Source organism: Ipomoea triloba, chromosome 6, assembly GCF_003576645.1.
Source record: "Ipomoea triloba cultivar NCNSP0323 chromosome 6, ASM357664v1".
Classification (NCBI taxonomy): Eukaryota; Viridiplantae; Streptophyta; class Magnoliopsida; order Solanales; family Convolvulaceae; genus Ipomoea; species Ipomoea triloba.
The window spans coordinates 12,255,887-12,261,030 of record NC_044921.1 but is presented as its reverse complement, the minus strand read 5'-3'; the positions used below and the strand labels follow the sequence as shown (position 1 = coordinate 12,261,030).

General features: G+C 41.6%; 1 pseudogene; it reads left to right on the top strand.

The window, feature by feature from the left end:
• The window catches only part of LOC116023483, a 7,311-nt pseudogene extending 5,844 nt beyond the window's left edge, over positions 1-1,467 (top strand).
• The last annotated feature ends 3,677 nt before the right edge of the window (positions 1,468-5,144 follow it).

The following is a 5,144-nucleotide window of genomic DNA, read 5'->3' as shown; positions in this document are numbered from 1 at the left end:
CATGCACGATTTCTTGGATTTGAGCACTTAAAAGGATTATATGTGCATGATAGTGAATTTAGTGGTGTTTTTGCTGCATGTCAGAGGGGACCGCATGGGAAATATTATTTACATGAGGGATTTTTGTACAAGGCTGATAGACTTTGCATTCCGCACTGCTCATTGCGAGAAATGCTAGTCAAAGAGGCCCATGGAGGGGGTTTAATGGGACATTATGGGATACACAAGACTTACGAAGTTTTGTGTGAACATTTTTATTGGCCTAAAATGAAAAGAGATGTTGGTAGAGTTTGTGAGCGCTGCATTATTTGTAGGCAAGCTAAGTCCACAAGTATGCCTCATGGATTGTATCTTCCATTACCCGTGGCAGAGCACCCTTGGCTTGACATATCGATGGACTTTGTTCTGGGATTGCCTAGAACTAAACAAGGGCATGATTCTATATTTGTTGTAGTGGACCGTTTTTCTAAAATGGCACACTTCATCCCCTGCCATAAAACAGATGACGCAAGTAATGTAGCAAACTTATTCTTTAGGGAGATAATAAGGTTGCATGGCATACCTAAGACCATTGTGTCTGATAGGGATGTTAAATTTTTGAGTTACTTTTGGAAAACACTCTGGGGTAAGTTAGGCACCAAACTTTTATTTTCGACTACTTGTCATCCTCAAACAGATGGACAGACGGAAGTGGTAAATCGAACTTTGGGAACATTGTTAAGAGTGTTAGTAAAAAAAAATGTGAAAACATGGGAAGAATGCATTCCAATTGCTGAGTTTTCATACAATAGGCATGTACATAGTACTACGGGTTTTTCTCCTTTTGAAGTTGTATACGGTTTTAACCCTTTAACTCCCCTTGATTTGTTGCCATTCCCCGTGAAAGAGTATCTGAACACAAATGGCGCTAAGAAAGCTGAGATGGTAAAATCGATGCATGTTAAGGTTAGCCAACAAATTGCTAAAAGGAATGAGCAAGTAGCCAAACAAGTCAATAAGGGTCGAAAGCACGTGGTCTTCAAGCCCGGGGACTTAGTTTGGGTGCACATGCGCAAAGAAAGATTTCCAACTCAGAGGAAATCCAAGTTGCTTCCTCGTGGGGATGGACCTTTTAAAGTGTTGGCCCGAATTAATGACAATGCCTATACCTTGGAGTTACCAAGTGAGTATAATATTAGTGCCACCTTTAATGTTGCTGACTTAACCCGTTTTGTTGCAGATGAAGCTGATTCGTGGACGAATCTTGCTACGGAGGGGGAAGATGTTGAGGACAACGCAGGACAAACAAATGGCATGCAAGATCCGTTGCAAGTCACGGGAGGTCCTATCACACGAGAACGGGCCAAGAGGTTGCAAGGAGCTTTAAATGGACTCTTGCATAAGTTAAACAACAATAAGACTGAGTTATGGGAACTTGGGGAGAAGAGTGAAGCTAAATATGTCAATGTGATTGCGGTCCAGGATTGAGTTTCAAAGAAGCTGGTCAAATAAAGGGAAATTAGTCTTGTAAATAAAAATTGAATTTTTATATTCAATTTTTGTTTTCTAGCTTAACTAATTGCTCCCTGGTCTCTTGAGATAATAGCTAATTCTTAGACCAGATTTTAGTTATTTTTTATCTCTTTAGTTTAGCTGATAATGAGGTTATCATAGTAGTATAAATAGCCTCTTCATTTTTCTTTGAAGGGAGACAATGTATGAGATTAGAAATCAAAGTCTTGCGCATTACATCGCAAGTTTTCTCTCACTGGGTCCTATGTGAGCTCTTTCGACTTATCAAGGAAATTACCATCCTTGTGGCGTCATCCCCGGTTTTTATCGTTCTATAGCCGGACGTGGCAAACCGCTATTCACCAAAAATCCAAAAAAACGCCTTCAACTCCAACACAACGAAGCCTAAACCTGCAACAAACACCCACCCGTCCTTCACTTACTATCCGTCCAAAACTACCGAACTACCCGAGAACCAACTGGGTCCGATTCGAGTAACCTTCAGCAGCACCGAGAACCAACTGGGTCCGATTCGAGTAACCTTCAGCAGCACGAAGCTTCACTCCGGGCTGCCGAATCGCAACACAAACCAAATACCTATCGACCTCGCCAGTCCTACTTTTCTTGACCGTGCTCTGCCTAACATCAAACCCCACCACCATCGCGTAACGCTTATAGAATTGTACCCCATCCTCTAAGGTGTCGAACTTCTGCCCAACAGAAAGCTTGCAAGAAGTATCACACTCCGGTACCATGTATTCGGACCCTGCATTGGGCACCCCGGACTCCCCTTGTGTATACCTGAATAAAAAATAGCAACACACGGAAACCCTGTTTAGACTAACCACAGTAATGTAGCTAATAAATTCATAACACAATCTAGTTGCACCACAAATTCCATACCACAAGCAATATTTATTAGAGTACACGCATACTAATCAATTAAACTATTAACATTACCGGACTATACACAACCTCAATATATTAAACTATTAACATTACCGGACTATACACAACCTCAATATATCTAAATATTAACATTACCGGACTATACACAACCTCAATATATCTAAACCACTGTTGGATAGGATTTGGTTGTCCTCCACATTAAACTGTATGCATTACTGTAATTATAGAGTTGATATTTAATATTTAACTTGATCACAAAAGACAACTCATAAAACTCACCCAAAGTATCATATTCCACAAAAGACAACTCATAAAACTCACCCAAAGTATCATATTCGGACCCTGCATTTGGCACTCCGAACTCCCCCTGTGTATAGCCTAGTCAAAAAATAACAACACACGGAAACCCGGTTTATACTAACCACAGTAATGTAGCTAATAAATTCATAACACCAATCTAGTTGCACCACAAATTCCATACCACAAGCAACATTTATTAGAACACACGCATACTAATCAATTAAAGTATTAACATTACCGGACTATACACCATACTAATCAATTAAAGTATTAACATTACCGGACTATACACGACCGCAATATATCTAAAATACTGTTGGGTTGGGTTTAGCTGGCTACGGTGCAATGCACTGGGTTTAACCTCCAAACCCATGCGAAAAGCTCATCCATTTTATTAATGCTTTTTAGATAACCAACACATCAATTAACTTTAGGGATGCAATGTAGCAAGAAGAATGCATGAATTATTCCTATCCAAAGTAGTTTATTACCCTGCCTTAACAGTAAGGGTCACATTTCTGCCTGGCTGTATTGAGGCACAACAGAAATAGTTTACATTGAAATCCTTCGCATTAAACTGTATGCATTATTCTAATGACTAACCGCAGTAATGTAGCTAATAAATTCATAACACAATCTAGTTGCACCACAAATTCCATACCACAAGCAACATTTATTAGAACACACGCATACTAATCAATTAAAGTATTAACATTACCGGACTATACACAACCGCAATATACCTTAAATATTGTTGCGTAGGATTTAGTTGTCCTCCACATTAAACTGTATGCATTACTGTAATTATAGAGTTGATATTTAACTTGATCACACAGACAACTCATAAACCTCACCCCAAGAATCATATTCGGACCTTGCATTAGGCACCCCGAACTCCCCCTGTGTATAGCCTGAACAAAAAATAACAACACACGGAAACCCTGTTTAGACTAACCACATTAATGTAGCTAATAAATTCATAACACAATCTAGTTGCACCACAAAAACCATCCCACAGGCAACATTTATTAGAGCACACACACAGTAATCAATTAAACTATTTGAGAATACTCAGCCGCAATATATCTAAAATACTGTTGGGTACGACCGGGCTGTCGACAGTGTAATGCACTAGTTTAATCTCCAAACCCATGCCAACAGCTCATCCATTTTTTTAAGGCTTTTCTAGATAACCAAAACATCAATTAACTCTAGGGATGCAATGTAGTAATAAGAATGCATGAACTAGTCCTATCCAAAGTAGTTTATTACCCGACCCTAACACTGAGGTTCACATATCTACCGGGAGTGTATTGAGGCACAGAAGAAATAGTTGACATTGAACCTCCACATTAAACTATATTCATTATTACAATTATAGAGTTCATATTTAACTTGGTCATTCAAGACAATTCATAAACCTCGCCCCTCAAATAATTGTGTATTCTATAAATGGGGACACCAATTGCAGCATGCAAATGTTAGGCAAGAACAAGCATGAAAATCAATGCCCCCCCCCCCCCCCCCCCCCCCCCCCNACTGTATGCATTACTGTAATTATAGTGTTGATATTTAACTCGATCACAAAAGACAACTCATAAACCTCACCCCAAGAATCATATTCGGACCTTGCACTAGGTATCCCGAACTCCCCCTATGTATAGCCTGAACAAAAAATAACAACACACGGAAACCCTGTTTAGACTAACCATAGTAATGTAACTAATAAATTCATAACACAACCCAGTTGCACCACTAGTGCATCCCGAACTCCCCCTGTGTATAGCCTGAACAAAAAATAACAACACACGGAAACCCTGTTTAGACTAACCATAGTAATGTAGCTAATAAATTCATAACACAACCCAGTTGCACCACCAGTGCATTGCACACAGCCCTCCCCCCTATTGCACCACCCCACCCGGCAGCCGTGAACCTTGCACTGCACTGCACCACTTCCGACCACCGTGAATCACCCCCAAAACCCTGAACCATACACTGCACCACCCCCATTTCCACCACCAGTGCATTGCACACAGCCCTAACCCCCTATTGCACCACCCCACCCCCCTAGCCGTGAACTTTGCACTGCACTGCACCACTTCCAAACACCGTGAATCACCCCCAAAACCNCTGCACTGCACCACTTCCAAACACCGTGAATCACCCCCAAAACCCTGAACCCTACACTGCACTGCACCACTCGCTGGGGAGCGCTAGACACCGCTGCACCACTCCCAAATACCGTGAACCACACCCCAAAAAGCCTGAACCCTACAGTACACACACTCCTACCACTGCACCACCACCCATCAGCCTGAACCCCACCCCACACCCCCCTCCGGCACTGAAACCCCCACCACGATGAGAAACAACGGAATATCACCGAACCACGCAACCTAATTAGTCACCACTGTAACGATACAACCCCCCCCCCCCCCCCC